Source organism: Symsagittifera roscoffensis, chromosome 1 (genome assembly GCF_963678635.1).
Source record: "Symsagittifera roscoffensis chromosome 1, txSymRosc1.1, whole genome shotgun sequence".
NCBI classification, from domain to species: domain Eukaryota; kingdom Metazoa; phylum Xenacoelomorpha; order Acoela; family Convolutidae; genus Symsagittifera; species Symsagittifera roscoffensis.
The window spans coordinates 634,617-655,219 of record NC_087062.1 but is presented as its reverse complement, the minus strand read 5'-3'; positions in this window follow the sequence as shown (position 1 = coordinate 655,219).

The window sequence follows — 20,603 nt, the reverse complement described above, 5'->3', positions numbered from 1 at the left end:
TGCATCACTCGCCGTCTCTTCGGATGCGACAATTATCAATGCCCTAGCTCTTTGCGATAGTGCTTCGACGCACTCATGGGTATCCGCCGATCTCGTAAAACGTCTCCATTTGGTTGGAACTCCCGTTAACCTCACCATAAATGGATTCAATTCCACGAGCGTGATGAAAACTCATCAAATAAGTTTTCAAGTTTCCGCCGAAACGAATAATAGTGAGTTTTTGTTTTTTTTGAGCTTATGTTAAGGATCATATTCGTATTGGATCGGATAGCATAAGCATTCCTGAATTACAGGAAAAATACCCACAGTTGGCTCCGATAAAACCTATACATTATAAGTATGAGGAAGTCGAAATAATTATTGGACAGGATTTCTACCATGCCATAAGACCCGTTGAGTACCTTCTGGTGGAGGACTCTATTTCACCGTGCGCCGTGCGCCTTCCGATAGGTTGAGGTTTAGGTGGTCCGTTACCTCCGTCCTTTAAGTCGAACTCGTCTTGCTTTAAGTGTATTGTCGAAGACATGTCTCTTGCGGACCAAATTAAAACTTGGTATGAGTTGGAGTCATATGGAGCCTTCAAGCAGGTAGATGCCCGTTCCACCACCGACAAACGCGGTTTGTCCGTTTCGAAAAATGACTCCTTTCACGATGGTGAGAGGTACATTGTACCAATGCTTTGGAACGATAAGGAAAGTACTTCAACGAATAACTATTTTTCCTCCTTAGCTCAATTAAAGTCTTTGGAAAAGAGGCTAGATAAGGATCCGTCGCTGCGTGAAAAATCGTCGCTCCGTAAGCTGCGCCGAGTCCTCAATGGGGCATCGAAGTGTCAGGATCCGTCGCTCCGTAAGCTCCCTAAGGATCCGTCGCTCCGTAAGCTGCGCCGAGTCCTCAATGGGGCATCGAAGTGTCATGGCGCTTCCTTGAATAAATTTCGGTTGGTTGGCCTGGATCTCCTTTAAAACCTCATTTTGTACTTTTACGATTCCGTCAGCATAAATACGCCGTTTCAGCTGACATTGAAGGGATGTTTTTACAGGTTGGAGTCCGTGAAGAAGATCAACTTTCTCTTCGTTTTTTGTGGCGGAAGGACCCCACATCAAGTGTGGTAGTTCACCAATATACGCGTCACATTTTTGGTGCTCGTGACTCGCCCACTTGTGCGAATTTTGCTTTGCAGAAGACTGCATCGGATAATCAAGCTGAGTACCCCAATGCTGCTTCGGCTGTTGTGCAGACGTTTTATATGGATGATTCTTTTCAAAACAGGGATGACGCCTTGAAATTAGGTAGGGATTTGATCTCGTTGCTTAAACTAGGTGGGTTTCGTCTGACAAAATTTGTCAGCAACGTGCCCGATGTAACAACCGCTCTTGATCCGGACAATTGTGAGTCCAAGTCGTCTGTTAAAGATATTTGTGCGAGTCCAGAGCAGTCGTCGCATTTTCTGGCTCTTAAGTGGGATCACGTAAAAGATACCTTAGTCAATAGTAGAGGGGTTGATCGTCCACTAGACAAAGCAATCACTCAGCGTACCGTGTTGAGTTTTGTTTCTTCTGTTTTTGATCCAATTGGGTTAGTGGCTCTGTATACTGTGAAGCTCGCCTTCTATTAAAAGATATCTGGCGAATCAGCTGTCAAAAATAGGACGATGATCTGCCAGAGGAAATCAAAAAGCAATTCCTTGAGTGGCACTCAGGTCTTCATTTGTTAGGCTCTCTGACAATACCTCGCAGCTATTTCACTGAACCTTTCGACCGAAAAGAACTTCACATGTTTGGTGATAGTTCGCAGGATGTTTTATGTGCCGTCGCTTTCCTTCGTGCGCGACTTGCTAGCTCCCATCAAACCGAATTAGCCTTTGTGTTTGGGAAAGCCCGCGTCGCGCCTATGAAAGCGCTTTCTATTCCAAAGTTAGAGCTTCAAGCGGCTCTTCTTGCAACCCGCTTAAAAGAAGAAATTTTGAAAGGTCCTACTTTCAAAGTTACGGATATTTTCATGTGGACAGATATTACCACTGTTCTTCAGTGGCTTCACTCTTGTAGTAAACTACCCGTTCTGGAATCTACCATCACTGATCAGTGGCATCACATACTTAGCGGTGATAACCCAGCTGATACCGGTATACGAAGGATTTCTTCGGAAGCCCTCAAGGAAAGCAGCTGGGTTAATGGCCCTAGTATATTGAGAACAACTGATTGGCCGTTCAAGCCCGATACAAGGGTTATTGATAAAATAAGACTCAAATGACCATCATGTGATATCGACATTTGTCTGGAAAATTCGTCAAATCTCGTCGTCGATGTTTTGACAGAAAAACACCTTCCCTTCGGAAAATGCGAGAGATTCAATGCAATTGTAAAATACAAACGCGCAGTAGCATTTTTGTTAAGGTCGCTGCCATCCCATAAACATTCCGGTCGAGTATATTAGAAACTACAGACCCGTCTGAAATGGATATTGCTGAACAGAAGCTCATTTACCTGTCCCAGGGTGAGACATTCCCCAGTGAGCTAAAACTACTAAGATCCGATAAAGTTATCACAGGGAATAGTCGGATCGCCAAGTATTCGCCGTTCATTGGACCAGCCGGCATCCTTCGCTCGACTGGGCGCATCAGCCGCTTGATAAATTCCGATTTCGATAGCAAGCATCCGATTATACTTGATGCACGTCACGCGGTTGTTCGGTTGTTGGTTCAGCACTTGCACGTTAGCAATTTTCATCAAGGCTTGGATTACATGCGTGCGGTGGTTATTTTGAAGTACGTTGTGTTAAATTTGCGATGGTTGCTTCGAAACATTGAAAATACTTGCGTTGCTTGGGAAAATGCAAAGCGCAAACAGTAACTCATATTATCGCTGATCTGCCCATTGAAAGGCTGGGTTACAAGCAACCTCCTTTCACTAACACAGGTGTTGACTACTTTGGGCCGTTCCTAGTTCCAATCCGGAGAAGTACGGAAAAGAGGTGGGGTTTTTTGTTCACATGTCTCACCACTAGAGCGGTGCTTATTGAAGTGGTCCCCTCGTTCGACACAAGCTCTTGTGTGATGGGCGTAGAGAGGTTTATTGCACGTCGCGGTACTCCGACTACCATCATGTCCGACAACGGAACGAACTTAGACCGATAACAGCCGTTAGTTCCGATCCGCTAGATCTAGAGGCGTTGACCCCGAATCATTTTACCCTTGGTCAACACGCAGCGAGTTTTCCGTCGCTAAGTTTCGAAGAGAACTTCGACTATAAGAAGTGGTTCGCCAGAGCGCAATCATACGCTAACGCAATATGGACACGGTGGATGCGGGAATACGTTCCTTCCCTCAATAGGAGGGCAAAAGGGCACAACCAGTCAGGCGTTAAGTTGAAAGCCGGCGACTTGGTTTGGGTCATAGTGCCTGACACTCCACGTGGACATTATCCACTAGCACGTATCCTAAGACTGCACTATGGCAAGTACGGATGCGCGAGATCCGCCGACATAAAGAGCGTTACGAGCAAACTGACCCGCCCGACCGTGAAGCTCGCTCTCGTTTTTTCTTGTTTAGGGGTGGAAGATGTTGCAGCGCAAATATAAATCAATAGTACAAATGCATATAAACGTAAATGTGCGAGAGTATAAATTCATATAAAAATGAAACAAAATGTAACAACCATAAGCACAGTTGGCCGAGTGGCCTAAGCTAACGCCGATTATATATGTGACATAACAGTTGACGTAGGCTCGAGTCCCCCACCTGCCCAGGTATTACTAAAAAAGGGGGGTTATATCCTATTTTAACTGTTTTGTTGATTCTAATTTGGTTCAGCCTTGGTTAAGGCTGACCGCTAAAAAAGAGCAATTTGTCTCAAGGACATTACCGACCGGTTCTTGTGGCTTAGCTTGCGCTAAATGGTTATTGAATTGGTGACGAATATTATTGAAGTTTTGATGTTATTGAATATTATTGAAGGTAGTATTGAAGTTATCACCGACCGAAAGGACGAGAAATTTGCCGATAAATTCTCTCGTTAAATTCAATTATTCGACTTCATTTTTTTGATTTACGGAGATTAGGCGCACAACATGGATAGTAGACAAGGATTTCCGAGGACATTCCAATCGGACAATGGAACAGCCTTTGTAGAAGAGCTTACTAGGGAGCTCATGAGACGTTCTCAAGTAGCTCGGGCTTATTCTACAACGTACAGTCCCCAAACGAATGGCTTATTTGAAAGACAAAATCGGAGTGCGCTGTCGGTGTTGAGGATGTATTGTCGAAGGACTGATTGGGATAAACTTTTGCAAAAGTAATAGGAGCATTCAACAGTACGCAGCACTCCACTACAGGAATGGGTATTCACATGATGTTGACTGGGCGTGAAAAGGATTTGCCCTTGAGTTTCTGTAATCCTGAGTATGAATTCAAGAAGACATCGCCACAAGTCTTGTAAGAGCTGTGATAAGACGTCAACAGGAGCTCATTAACTTATGTAGACGCAATACGCTACAACCCTAGGTGAGGCAGAGAAAAAAATTTGAGAAGAAAACAATTGCTGCAAATCTTACTCAATAGGATACTACGTGTGGATTTTTAGGACGTGACATCGCCGAAAGTCACTAAGAAATTCTTGAAGAGTTGGAGGACTCTGTTTTTGATAACGGAAGTATATCAAGACTGACAATTTTACAGGCTCAGCTCTGGCCGAGCTGCACAATTTGAGAATATCAAACCAAGTTACCCAACCACAGAAGAATGGTGTATACCTGAGGACATGGAGGAGGGCGATTACCGATGATGGACACTGCTTGCGAAGTCAATGAAAAGGGCACCAGGGAAAAGAACGATGGGAATGAGATACTGGACGAAGAAGCCAACCCAACGTTGGACCTGGATCTCAATGAAATAATCGAGGCTGTTTAAGAAACCTTGCCCTATGCAGAAGAGGATTGACTGAACCCCAAGAACTTGGAACCGGAACAATCGTTTTCGATTCAGACACGACATATTGACCGGGAAAGACCCGCAAAAAAGTATACGGTAACAACTGCGTAGTGGATAGGTTAGATGTGAAGAGGATAGCAGAAGATCTAGTGGGTCTAGAAGAAATAACCACGTCACAGGAAGTAGACATTGTCGATGATCAAGATAACGAATGGCCCGACGATCGGTCGAAATCAGAAATGGAGTATGACGACGAGTAACGAGCCAGAATTAACAAACATGCACGGCTCGACGTGATCGAACGAAATGACGCCAGACCCCAATGAAACCAATTACACGATTCAGGACGTATACCGCGGGAGCATGAAATACATAAAGAATGACAATTATGATCATTCCTGGAGACCCAGTAGGGGACATTGTTCATTCCTGCGTCCAACCTTAACTTAATATCAGGAATGCGATCAAAGGGGACGTCCATGGAAATTTTTGTCTGGGGAGTGGTGGTAGGACTTACCCACACTGAAAAATTGTTAATAAAAAAAAAATTGAAAATTGCAAGAGAAACAGGTGATTTAGAGGTAGAAACAGACGAAAGCTCTAAGAACCCAGATATATGGAGAGCAGTAGAATCAAGTTTTAATTTGCCGAGTGAATACTCAAGTAGGATAATACTAACAGATAGAGACTTTATACTTACGGATAGGACATGAGCGATAGCTCTCAACCTCGGACATGAGTTTTAGAATAGCATTAGCAGCCGATTTCAGGAGAGAGTACAAGAACAGAGTTTTTATAGAAGTAAAAACCAGGAGCAGGATTTCTAGCAGCTTTGCTACCGGCGATCCCCAAAAATATCGGGGTTGCACTCATTCTTTTTGGTGATGAGGGCGACGGAAAAGCAACACTTAGACCTCGAATATTTGATTTTGTTCCTGACAAGACTTAGAGACTTCTCAGAGGAGAAGGGTTTTGAAAAACGTTTGCTTCTTGTGTACCTCCCAAAAAAGATTGACCGGGACTTGTATTCGCTAATACATGTAATCGTAACATAGAAGTATATCTACATATGGCAAACGAATTTTTATTTAAGTTTAGGTTGAAAGTAGGTTGTGTTTGTATGTTATGTGTTAGCTTACAAGTTTAACGGACTTGGAAGGGTTAGTGACCACAAATGCTCAGCCAACGGTTTCAATATGGGATCCAAACCACGGACTGTAGACTCAGGGATGATTTTCCAGGAATTCAGATTGAATGTAATTTTAAAATATCTTAAGAAACATCTTTCAAGCTGTCTGGTTTTAATATGTTTTTTAATGCAAATTTGAAGGAAAGCTGATCAGATGTGACAGTTCAGGACCTTATTTCTAGATACTGATTGATCGAAATTAATTTATGATTTCAACTTTTGCATCGAAAAAAAATCAAATTATCAAACCCAATTATCAAAAATCAAATTATCATAGACGAGCTCTATCTTGGGTTACTTGAAAGAGACTAAGCCCAGGATGACCCAGAGATAGTTATGTTGACAGCTCCTCTGACGAATATCATGGGGCATCACAATCGTGGGGTTCGCACAATCGTGGGTTCGTGATAGCAGCTTGGGGCGAGCAGGGAGGGGTGGAACGCCCAAGCGCGCGGTTCGTGGGAGGGAGAAACGGAGCGCTCTCTGGAGGCGGCTTGTCGCACGAACCTGGGTTGGATACTGGGAGAACGTACCAGCCTTGATACATCCCTTCAACCAGGCGTAATCCCGGCTTGCGGAGCACACATAGAGTTTTTCGCAGGAACTGAATAGCAAGGCAGCCTCGTCTAGCTGAAAGTTGAAAGGTGCAAACGATCGAGACGATGGAAGACCTGACAAAGAGGAGATACGAATTGGATCGAGTGGAGAAAACATTGGTCAGAACTCAAGAAGATCCAGATATGCGGAGGAAATTGTTTTGTTTCGAGGATTGCAACAAGAACCCAGGGAAAAAATTAGAGCGCTAGAGGAAGGAGTTTGAGGAGCGGTCAGTACGATTCGACACGGCGAAAGCAGAACGCCCGTTACCAGCAGAAAACGGTCCCCATAGGCAATCGCGAATGGAGCTCCTGACACTTCGCGAGTTAAGCCAAACGACTGATGTGAAAGTCTCGAAAGGATGGTGACGAGTAACGATCTCGGACCCGTGTGACAACTGGAGCGATCCAGTTGCTAAGAGAACGATGAGGCAGCTGGTGCAAGCCGCTGATCGAATTGTGGCCAACTGGAATAAGCCAGGTTCCGGGGAGAATGCACCCTATGGAACTATTGATGACATCGGCAGAGTAGAGCTCTTCTCAGAAGTGCTGAAAAAAAGGAGCTGGAGCTGCTACGATTACGTTGTCAGGAGGATAATCGTCCACTAGACACATCAGGAAGTTGCCAATGAAAAAATTGTCACGAAAAAAGTGGACGTACAGAAAAAAAACGGATGAAGAATAGCTTCACAAGAGTCCCGGACACGGATACAAGATCATACTTCAATGAATGAAGTTAGAGTCCAGCCATAAATATGCAACAGCCACCTCTTGGTACATCATCACAATTGATATTGAGTGACAGCCCTTTAAGAGCGCTGCTGAATTTGAGGACCTCATGGATCACTACCGTGACTATATTCGGATGCGCAACAAACCCCCAGCTGTATCAAATGGTCCTGTTGAGGAACCAGGTTAGAATCGTAGACGGGACAATTATGAAATGCAATAACAAGGTGTCCAGAAGTTCGAAAGCAGAGGAGGGTCGATGGGAAGCGATGGCAGTCTGCCTTTTTACAACGATGTGAGAGAAATTTCAAAGAGCAGTACTGTATGTCTGCTCAATAATCATGAATGTGGGGAGACAACGAGCTCCAGCGCGGGGACTCAATGAGATGTTGATCAAGTAGTATAACAATGGAGTCGCAATGCTGGAGGATTGATTCTGATGGACTTAGAACATATGTTGAGTGCTCTGGATCAAGCCAGATTCACGACCGAGGCGATCTACTTTGATAGCGTTGAAGGACAAGCCTGGATGAAAGTGTCTTCCAAGAGCGATTTAACGTGTTTGAGATGGAGCTATTCCACGCTGAAGTATTGTGAATTGAGGAAGCGACAAACGTCCCAGCTATCTTCACTTTTGTTCCACCTAATGTGGATACATGCTTGGGATCAGTCCCAGTCGAGCCGCAAGTGGCGCAGAGCTCGAGTGAACAAGACAGAGATCGAACGTAATGGACTGACTGGGAGAGACACCAGCGAGGAGGACTATATATCTCCGATGAAGATTGGGACCAAGCAAACAGACAGAAACTGCCTCGGGAACATCTAGGTCGAAAATGTGACCAGGGAGGAGCGACGTCCATATTCGGAGTTCCTTGATGTGGTTAATGCCTTCATCTTCCGTTTGGCATTTTCACCAGCAGGGTTTGATAAAGATGAATCTCCCGGCAGTAAGTTTTGCAGCTGATGCGATAAGAATTCTGAATGAAGCGAGGTTATATGTGATCGGATTGTACTCAATTGAACGAGGCATTAGTTGACTGCAGCGGAGATCATTTTTAGCTCTACGACCGCATTGATAATGGCTGACTTCGAAGGACTGCACTCAAAAAGCTGCATGGGTCCTGTCAGTTCCAGACCAGTGTCGGATGTGCGAAAGAACCACAGCGAAGAGAACAGAGAAGTTAAGAGAGGATTCTTGAGAAAAATAGCACCCACAGCACAGCATGTCAAAAAGTTCAAGCACATATGAGCAGCAGAGTGGTACCTTGAGCAATCTAATTGTTAAGAGGACGACGAGGCAGCTGGGCCAACAGGAGTAAGCCAGGTTCCGGGGTGAATGTACCCTTTGGAACTAATGACGACATCGGCAGAGTAGAATTATCCTCGGAAATGCTAAAAAAAACAAGAGCTTGAGCTGCTACGATAACGGAGTCAGGAGGACAAACGTCCACTAGACACATGAGGAAGTTGCCAATTAAATATGTTTCACGATTACTGGACATACAGAAAAAAAAACAGATGAAGAATAGCTTCACAAGGGTCCCGGACCCGGACGCAAGATCATACTTCAATGAACGAAGTTGGAGTCCAGCCATAAATTTGCAACACCCACCTCTTGGCACATCACATTTGATATTGAGTGACAGCATTTTAAGAGTGCTGCTGAATTTGCGGACCTCATCGATCACTACGGTGATGGCATTCGGGAGCGCAACATTAGCCCTGCTAAATCGAATGGTCGTGTTGATGAGCACGGGCAGAAAGGTAGACGTCACAATTATGATGGGCACTACCAATGCTTCCAGAAATTCAGAAGCAGAGGAGTGTCGATGGGAAGCGATGCTAGCGTGCCTGCTTACAGCGGTGTGGCAGAAAATTCAGTGCGCGGTACTGAGCGTCTGCACATTACCCAAGATCGCAAAGACACAGCAAGCTTCAGCGCGGAGACACAATGGGAGAGTGATCAGGTGGAAAAACATAATCTGTAGTCTGGCGCGTCGCAATGCTGGACGATTGATTCTCTGACGGACTTTGAACATGTGTTGAGAGCTCTGGATCAAGCCAGATTCACGACCAATGGGATCCAATTTGATAGTTTTGAAGGACAAAACTGGATAAACAAAGTCTTCCAAGAGCAATTGCACGAGTTGGAGGTCAAGCTAGTCGACGCGGAATATTGAGAATTGAGGAAGCGTCAAATGTCCCACCTATCTCCACTTTTGTTCAACCTAATCTGCAGACACGCTTGGACTCAGTCCCAGTCGAGCCGCAAGTGGCGCAGAGCTCGAGTGAACAAGACAAAGATCGGGCGCAATGGATTGACTGGGAGAGGCACCAGCGAGGAGGACTATCTATCTCCGATGAAGATTGGGACCAGTTAATCAGACCGAAACTGCCTCGGGAATCTTCAGGTCGGAAACGACGACTGTGATCAGGGAGGAGCGACGTCCCAATTGGAGTTCCTTGATGTGGTCAAGACCTTTAACTTCACTTTGGCATATTTACAGACAGGATTTAATGAAAATGAATCTCCAGGCAGTAAGTTTTGCAGCTGATGCAATAAGAATGCTAAATGGCGCGAGGTTATCTGTGAACGGCTGTAATCGATTGAAGGAGTGGATTGGTTGATCGGAGCGGAGTTCGATTTCAGCTTTAGACCGCAATGAGGTTGGCTGACCTCAAAGGATTGCCCTCAAAAAACACCAATGACCCTGTCAATTTCAGACCATAGCAATATCTGCGAAAGACCAAAGCGAAAAGACTAAAGAAAGAGGCCGGGAAGATTCTTGAAGAAAAAAGCACCGACAGGACTGCATGCCAAAAGATTCAAGCAGGTATGGGCACCTCCCGCTCACGTTAAAGAGAGAGCCCAACCAAAACAAGTGGAACAAGAGGAGGACGTGGAACGGTACGGTGATCTCAAATTCAAGATATACTAGACCATCTTCGCCGCCTACGATAAAGCAGAGATGACATTGGCGAAAAGACTAGTGATTGCAAGCTCGGACTTCGCGAACACTTCGAAATCTTTATCCTGGTCAGATGTGTTGGCGGGAAATTGGGGTTCAGAAATGAAGCCAACAACGATTGTTTTTGCCTGTATCAACGATAATATACATAGCAAGGGTCTCCTGCGCAGAATTAGAGAGCCATCGATTACAGAAGCTGCTGTGTGGCCAACTATCAAAGATGTCCTGGATTCCATGGGCGAAATAATGGATGTAATTAAAGATTTAGGATTTCAGAAAATAACACTGAAGCCATTGTTTGTACTATTCCTGGGTTTTCCGCCAAGTGATGGTGGACATCTCAAATGGTCTCTGACGTTTTTGAATGAGGTCCACCAATGATTGCAAAAACTCACTCGTTTGTCGCGAAAATATTAAATGTGGCGCAGAGCAAAGGGCAGAAGTCAACCAATGTTGTGGATAAAATATATCAAACGGTGCTAGAAGCATTTTGAACCAAAAACGTGCGAGGAAAAGAAAGCTACGTAAAGACGGATTGCATATTGTAAGGATTGAGAGCAGGATCGAACGCGTCCTTCCTCTTCCTGGCGAAAGTATATGCTGGATTTTCTCGCTATCTGATACGAGAGTTTGTGAAAGTGGTCACGATGTAGTCAATTGTGATGATCTTGGGACTATTCGTGACGTTTGGAGTGGAGAAGTTCAGAAAGGGGCCGGCTGTGCTGCCAATGGAAGGGATACAGAACCTCCGCCTGGATGGACTGTTAACACTGATTACTGTAACTTACGGAAGGTTAGGAGAACTAATCACTTTGACGCGTTATCCGGAATAAATGAGGAGGATTGTGAAGAAATTCGACATGAAGATATCCACAGCTTCTGGAACTATTATGCGGGACTTGAGGCATACCCTGATTCAATACCTTGTGCACAAGAATCGTTTCAGCACACAGGGGAAGATAAGACGATAGCGAGCGAGGAAGAAGTGCGAAGTTATGTGGGAGGTGAGCCCTTGCTCACAGACTTGTACCTAGCTCTGAGAATTGATCCCTTAGCATTGATAAGAGGATTCAGTGAGTTTATAACGGCTATATTTGGTCCCGCCGTGACGTTGGCATTCCCAGATCCGAAAGTAGGGACATAAGGAGGTGAATTTCAATAACCACTTCCAAGATCGAGTGGTTGAAGTGGACAGAGGGTGAAGTGGACAAATTGAGGTCAAGTTCAAGTTCATTAACCCATCGCGAAATGTCTCAGGAGTTATCTAGAACGATGTGACTCATTTAGTTTTATCGTCTTTGGATGGTACGGGTGTGGTCTTCTTCTGGACGGCTATTGGATTTTTCAACTCATTTTCATTCTTGAAGCTGGTCACGATCGCTTCCGGGGGCTTTCCATCGGTCGTGCGACCGCAACAATTTGTTTTGCTCCCTTAACATCACAGCAGGATGCGGTAGTATCTTCACTTTAGCTTCAATTATTTACAGAAAGAAGTCTCGATTCTAGTCCTTTCGTTTTGTCGCATGGCAGCCTTCCTGCTCTCTTCTGCACTGAAAACACATTCCAATGTAAAAACAGTGTTCGATTGAACGCTTAGGAACAAATCCCACTAAAATTAGTCAATACTCCTTCAAGTGCATTTTTTGTGGTTTTTGGTGGAAACATAGAATTGTTGTTTGCTTCATATACGCTGAAGTTTCTTGAATTTCAGACCTTCCAAATGAAAAAATTAAAAAAAGTATTAGACGTAATCATGACAATTCTTGAAGTTTTAAAAGAATTGTTACCATTCTGTATCAGTTTTCAATATGCAAATCCGGAAAATGGAGCATTCGACTAAAAAAACTGCGTTATAAATAGTTATAATTTCGTTTTCACTATTTATATATCTTTTCCATCAGCTGTTTTGACTCGTACCTCCTTTTAAGAATACATCAGAGTCCCGGCAAAATTTCACCATTCTACTCTCTGCAAGTTAGCTATGTGTTCATGCCACTTTTATTTTTCGGCCGTCTCCGCCGTCGAGTCTGGCCGTCTCCCTTGCGTCGAATTTTTTCTCTAGTCATGGTCGCCTCCCTGTTTTAAAATTTGGGATCTTGTTAACTATTTCCCCCCTTTTTGTAACGAACATCCCCCTATAAAAACAGAATTGAACAGTTAAGCATTGCGAACTTTTTACCTTGTTAACTATTTCCCCTATTGCAATAGGGTTGAAAATAATTAAAAATATCCTATATTTGCTCTCTTTTTCCCATATGAACCGTCATCCCGTATTCGCATTCAGGTTTAAAGTTTAACTCGTTTTATTCCATCTGGATTGACTGTACTGTACAACTAATTCAAGACTAACCGCATTGAACTTCCATGAATAAAAATCAATTATAATTGAAATTCCTTGTCAGTGTCCACAAAAGTGAACAAAATCGATTATAATAAATAAAAAGTGGATTATAATAAAACAATTTTTCGAGGAAACAAACTCCTTTTTTCATTCATTATAATCGATTTTTATTTTCCTTTTTGTGGACACTGAAAATGCAATTAAATTATAATTGGTTTTTTTCCACTTTACTGATATGCGAATTTCCACGCGTATAAAGTATTTTCTACGTTTTAAACTGAAATTGGTTACGTTGGTTACTGTTCAATTCAATTTTGTTGTTCAATAACTTTGACACTTTTGTTAATTTTTTATGTTATGAATTTTGTTCTTTTCAACAATTTTGTTAAATTATTAGAAAACTGGGGGGGGGGGTAAAACTGGAGGTGGACTTATCCCCTTCCATTGCCCCCCTAGTGTTTGCCCATTTACAACAACCCCCTACTACCCCCGGGGGGAGGGGGTGGTTTTCACGTGGGGGGGGGGGGGGGTTCAGTGCGGGTAGGGGTTCAGTGGGGGGGGGGGGGTAGCAAGAGGAAAAACGTTAAGGGGATTGAAGGGGAGCAAAGGGGCCAACGTTGCGGGAGGATGGGAGCTCAAGAGAATCCTTAAGTTTAGGTTTAGAAGTTGATTTATTGAGTTAGGTTTAGAAATGGATAAGGCGGTAAACTCGCTTTGAAAAGTTTCCGCATAACTCACGTGATAACAGAAATTCTTGCAAAAGTTTGCACGACGCGCGAAACAAAAATCAAGTGGAAAAAATCCATTTTAATGTGATTTTCTTTTTTATTTTCAAATCCATTATAATGAATTCCAAATGAATTATAATTCATTTTGTTTTGGCGAAAAAAAATGGTTTTAAGTCCATTTTTAGTCCAATTTTGTTGCCTGAACGTAACATGGGAATCGATTATATTTACAACATTTCAGACCACGAAATTCCATTATAATCAATTTGTTTTCACTTTTTTTAAATGCGATAAAATGAACAGCTTTTTTTTATTTGAGAAATGGAGGTACGACTTTTATTGCCTGAGTGAGACTGTAGAGCTGGTTGAAGTTTGCCAAGCAGTAGGCTACTTTTTGTTCACCATAGAAAAGAGTGGCCCAGTGCAAACGACTGTACAACTAGAATGAGCAGAAGTTGTATATCTGAGAAACGGAGAAAGACTAATTTACTTGATTGAGACTGTAGAGTTAACAAACAGTAAGCTAACTCGTTCACCATAGAGGGGAATGGCCCACTGCAAACGACTGTACAGCTAGAACAGAGTTTTTATAGAAGTAAAAACCAGGAGCAGGATTTCTAGCAGCTTTGCTACCGGCGATCCCCAAAAATATCGGGGTTGCACTCATTCTTTTTGGTGATGAGGGCGACGGAAAAGCAACACTTAGACCTCGAATATTTGATTTTGTTCCTGACAAGACTTAGAGACTTCTCAGAGGAGAAGGGTTTCGAAAAACGTTTGCTTCTTGTGTACCTCCCAAAAAAGATTGACCGGGACTTGTATTCGCTAATACATGTAATCGTAACATAGAAGTATATCTACATATGGCAAACGAATTTTTATTTAAGTTTAGGTTGAAAGTAGGTTGTGTTTGTATGTTATGTGTTAGCTTACAAGTTTAACGGACTTGGAAGGGTTAGTGACCACAAATGCTCAGCCAACGGTTTCAATATGGGATCCAAACCACGGACTGTAGACTCAGGGATGATTTTCCAGGAATTCAGATTGAATGTAATTTTAAAATATCTTAAGAAACATCTTTCAAGCTGTCTGGTTTTAATATGTTTTTTAATGCAAATTTGAAGGAAAGCTGATCAGATGTGACAGTTCAGGACCTTATTTCTAGATACTGATTGATCGAAATTAATTTATGATTTCAACTTTTGCATCGAAAAAAAATCAAATTATCAAACCCAATTATCAAAAATCAAATTATCATAGACGAGCTCTATCTTGGGTTACTTGAAAGAGACTAAGCCCAGGATGACCCAGAGATAGTTATGTTGACAGCTCCTCTGACGAATATCATGGGGCATCACAATCGTGGGGTTCGCACAATCGTGGGTTCATGATAGCAGCTTGGGGCGAGCAGGGAGGGGTGGAACGCCCAAGCGCCCGATTCGTGGGAGGGAGAAACGGAGCGCTCTCTGGAGGCGGCTTGTCGCACGAACCTGGGTTGGATACTGGGAGAACGTACCAGCCTTGATACATCCCTTCAACCAGGCGTAATCCCGGCTTGCGGAGCACACATAGAGTTTTTCGCAGGAACTGAATAGCAAGGCAGCCTCGTCTAGCTGAAAGTTGAAAGGTGCAAACGATCGAGACGATGGAAGACCTGACAAAGAGGAGAGACGAATTGGATCGAGTGAAGAAAACATTGGTCAGAACTCAAGAAGATCCAGATATGTGCAGGAAATTGTTTTGTTTCGAGGATTGCAACAAGAACCCAGGGAAAAAATAAGAGCGCTAGAGGAAGGAGTATGAGGAGCGGTCAGTACGATTCGACACGGCGAAAGCAGAACGCCCGTTACCAGCAGAAAACGGTCCCCATAGGCAATCGCGAAGGGAGCTCCTGACACTTCGCGAGTTAAGCCAAACGACTGATGTGAAAGTCTCGAAAGGATGGTGACGAGTAACGATCTCGGACCCGTGTGACAACTCGAGCGATCCAGTTGCTAAGAGAACGATGAGGCAGCTGGTGCAAGCCGCTGATCGAATTGTGGCCAACAGGAATAAGCCAGGTTCCGGGGAGAATGCACCCTATGGAACTATTGATGACATCGGCAGAGTAGAGCTCTTCTCAGAAGTGCTGAAAAAAAGGAGCTGGAGCTGCTACGATTACGTTGTCAGGAGGATAATCGTCCACTAGACACATCAGGAAGTTGCCAATGAAAAAATTGTCACGAAAAAAGTGGACGTACAGAAAAAAAACAAATGAAGAATAGCTTCACAAGAGTCCCGGACACGGACACAAGATCATACTTCAATGAATGAAGTTAGAGTCCAGCCATAAATATGCAACAGCCACCTCTTGGTACATCATCACATTTGATATTGAGTGACAGCCCTTTAAGAGCGCTGCTGAATTTGAGGACCTCATGGATCACTACCGTGACTATATTCGGATGCGCAACAAACCCCCAGCTGTATCAAATGGTCCTGTTGAGGAACCAGGTTAGAATCGTAGACGGGACAATTATGAAATGCAATAACAAGGTGTCCAGAAGTTCGAAAGCAGAGGAGGGTCGATGGGAAGCGATGGCAGTCTGCCTTTTTACAACGATGTGAGAGAAATTTCAAAGAGCAGTACTGTATGTCTGCTCAATAATCATGAATGTGGGGAGACAACGAGCTCCAGCGCGGGGACTCAATGAGATGTTGATCAAGTAGTATAACAATGGAGTCGCAATGCTGGAGGATTGATTCTGATGGACTTAGAACATATGTTGAGTGCTCTGGATCAAGCCAGATTCACGACCGAGGCGATCTACTTTGATAGCGTTGAAGGACAAGCCTGGATGAAAGTGTCTTCCAAGAGCGATTTAACGTGTTTGAGATGGAGCTATTCCACGCTGAAGTATTGTGAATTGAGGAAGCGACAAACGTCCCAGCTATCTTCACTTTTGTTCCACCTAATCTGGATACATGCTTGGGATCAGTCCCAGTCGAGCCGCAAGTGGCGCAGAGCTCGAGTGAACAAGACAGAGATCGAACGTAATGGACTGACTGGGAGAGACACCAGCGAGGAGGACTATATATCTCCGATGAAGATTGGGACCAAGCAAACAGACAGAAACTGCCTCGGGAACATCTAGGTCGAAAATGTGACCAGGGAGGAGCGACGTCCATATTCGGAGTTCCTTGATGTGGTTAATGCCTTCATCTTCCGTTTGGCATTTTCACCAGCAGGGTTTGATAAAGATGAATCTCCCGGCAGTAAGTTTTGCAGCTGATGCGATAAGAATTCTGAATGAAGCGAGGTTATATGTGATCGGATTGTACTCAATTGAACGAGGCATTAGTTGACTGCAGCGGAGATCATTTTTAGCTCTACGACCGCATTGATAATGGCTGACTTCGAAGGACTGCACTCAAAAAGCAGCATGGGTCCTGTCAGTTCCAGACCAGTGTCGGATGTGCGAAAGAACCACAGCGAAGAGAACAGAGAAGTTAAGAGAGGATTCTTGAGAAAAATAGCACCCACAGCACAGCATGTCAAAAAGTTCAAGCACATATGAGCAGCAGAGTGGTACCTTGAGCAATCTAATTGTTAAGAGGACGACGAGGCCAACAGGAGTAAGCCAGGTTCCGGGGTGAATGTACCCTTTGGAACTAATGACGACATCGGCAGAGTAGAGTTATCCTCGGAAATGCTAAAAAAAACAAGAGCTTGAGCTGCTACGATAACGGAGTCAGGAGGACAAACGTCCACTAGACACATGAGGAAGTTGCCAATTAAATATGTTTCACGATTACTGGACATACAGAAAAAAAACAGCTGAAGAATAGCTTCACAAGGGTCCCGGACCCGGACGCAAGATCATAGTTCAATGAACGAAGTTGGAGTCCAGCCATAAATTTGCAACACCCACCTCTTGGCACATCACATTTGATATTGAGTGACAGCATTTTAAGAGTGCTGCTGAATTTGCGGACCTCATCGATCACTACGGTGATGGCATTCGGGAGCGCAACATTAGCCCTGCTAAATCGAATGGTCGTGTTGATGAGCACGGGCAGAAAGGTAGACGTCACAATTATGATGGGCACTACCAATGCTTCCAGAAATTCAGAAGCAGAGGAGTGTCGATGGGAAGCGATGCTAGCGTGCCTGTTTACAGCGGTGTGGCAGAAAATTCAGTGCGCGGTACTGAGCGTCTGCACATTACCCAAGATCGCAAAGACACAGCAAGCTTCAGCGCGGAGACACAATGGGAGAGTGATCAGGTGGAAAAACATAATCTGTAGTCTGGCGCGTCGCAATGCTGGACGATTGATTCTCTGACGGACTTTGAACATGTGTTGAGAGCTCTGGATCAAGCCAGATTCACGACCAATGGGATCCAATTTGATAGTTTTGAAGGACAAAACTGGATAAACAAAGTCTTCCAAGAGCAATTGCACGAGTTGGAGGTCAAGCTAGTCGACGCGGAATATTGAGAATTGAGGAAGCGTCAAATGTCCCACCTATCTCCACTTTTGTGCAACCTAATCTGCAGACACGCTTGGACTCAGTCCCAGTCGAGCCGCAAGTGGCGCAGATCTCGAGTGAACAAGACAAAGATCGGGCGCAATGGACTGACTGGGAGAGGCACCAGCGAGGAGGACTATCTATCTCCGATGAAGATTGAGACCAGTTAATCAGACCGAAACTGCCTCGGGAATCTTCAGGTCGGAAACGACGACTGTGATCAGGGAGGAGCGACGTCCCAATTGGAGTTCCTTGATGTGGTCAAGACCTTTAACTTCACTTTGGCATATTTACAGACAGGATTTAATGAAAATGAATCTCCAGGCAGTAAGTTTTGCAGCTGATGCAATAAGAATGCTAAATGGCGCGAGGTTATCTGTGAACGGCTGTAATCGATTGAAGGAGTGGATTGGTTGATCGGAGCGGAGTTCGATTTCAGCTTTAGACCGAAATGAGGTTGGCTGACCTCAAAGGATTGCCCTCAAAAAACACCAATGACCCTGTCAATTTCAGACCATAGCAATATCTGCGAAAGACCAAAGCGAAAAGACTAACGAAAGAGGCCGGGAAGATTCTTGAAGAAAAAAGCACCGACAGGACTGCATGCCAAAAGATTCAAGCAGGTATGGGCACCTCCCGCTCACGTTAAAGAGAGAGCCCAACCAAAACAAGTGGAACAAGAGGAGGACGTGGAACGGTACGGTGATCTCAAATTCAAGATATACTAGACCATCTTCGCCGCCTACGATAAAGCAGAGATGACATTGGCGAAAAGACTAGTGATTGCAAGCTCGGACTTCGCGAACACTTCGAAATCTTTATCCTGGTCAGATGTGTTGGCGGGAAATTGGGGTTCAGAAATGAAGCCAACAACGATTGTTTTTGCCTGCATCAACGATAATATACATAGCAAGGGTCTCCTGCGCAGAATTAGAGAGCCATCGATTACAGAAGCTGTTGTGTGGCCATCTATCAAAGATGTCCTGGATTCCATGGGCGAAATAATGGATGTAATTAAAGAATTAGGATTTCAGAAAATAACACTGAAGCCATTGTTTGTACTATTCCTGGGTTTTCCGCCAAGTGATGGTGGACATGTCAAATGGTCTCTGACGTTTTTGAATGAGGTCCACCAATGATTGCAAAAACTCACTCGTTTGTCGCGAAAATATTAAATGTGGCGCAGAGCAAAGGGCAGAAGTCAACCAATGTTGTGGATAGAATATATCAAACGGTGCTAGAAGCATTTTGAACCAAAAACGTGCGAGGAAAAGAAAGCTACGTAAGGACGGATTGCATATTGTAAGGATTGAGAGCAGGATCGAACGCGTCCTTCCTCTTCCTGGCGAAAGTATATGCTGGATTTTCTCGCTATCTGATACGAGAGTTTGTGAAAGTGGTCACGATGTAGTCAATTGTGATGATCTTGGGACTATTCGTGACGTTTGGAGTGGAGAAGTTCAGAAAGGGGCCGGCTGTGCTGCCAATGGAAGGGATACAGAACCTCCGCCTGGATGGACTGTTAACACTGATTACTGTAACTTACGGAAGGTTAGGAGAACTAATCACTTTGACGCGTTATCCGGAATAAATGAGGAGGATTGTGAAGAAATTCGACATGAAGATATCCACAGCTTCTGGAACTATTATGCGGGACTTGAGGCATACCCTGATTCAATACCTTGTGCACAAGAATCGTTTCAGCACACAGGGGAAGATAAGACGATAGCGAGCGAGGAAGAAGTGCGAAGTTATGTGGGAGGTGAGCCCTTGCTCACAGACTTGTACCTAGCTCTGAGAATTGATCCCTTAGCATTGATAAGAGGATTCAGTGAGTTTATAACGGCTATATTTGGTCCCGCCGTGACGTTGGCATTCCCAGATCCGAAAGTAGGGACATAAGGAGGTGAATTTCAATAACCACTTCCAAGATCGAGTGGTTGAAGTGGACAGAGGGTGAAGTGGACAAATTGAGGTCAAGTTCAAGTTCATTAACCCATCGCGAAATGTCTCAGGAGTTATCTAGAACGATGTGACTCATTTAGTTTTATCGTCTTTGGATGGTACGGGTGTGGTCTTCTTCTGGACGGCTATTGGATTTTTCAACTCATTTTCATTCTTGAAGCTGGTCACGATCGCTTCCGGGGGCTTTCCACCGGTCGTGCGACCGCAACAATTTATTTTGCTCCCTTAACATCACAGCAGGATGCGGTAGTATCTTCACTTTAGCTTCAATTATTTACAGAAAGAAGTCTCGATTCTAGTCCTTTCGTTTTGTCGCATGGCAGCCTTCCTGCTCTCTTCTGCACTGAAAACACATTCCAATGTAAAAACAGTGTTCGATTGAACGCTTAGGAACAAATCCCACTAAAATTAGTCAATACTCCTTCAAGTGCATTTTTTGTGGTTTTTGGTGGAAACATAGAATTGTTGTTTGCTTCATATACGCTGAAGTTTCTTGAATTTCAGACCTTCCAAATGAAAAAATTAAAAAAAGTATTAGACGTAATCATGACAATTCTTGAAGTTTTAAAAGAATTGTTACCATTCTGTATCAGTTTTCAATATGCAAATCCGGACAATGGAGCATTCGACTAAAAAAACTGCGTTATAA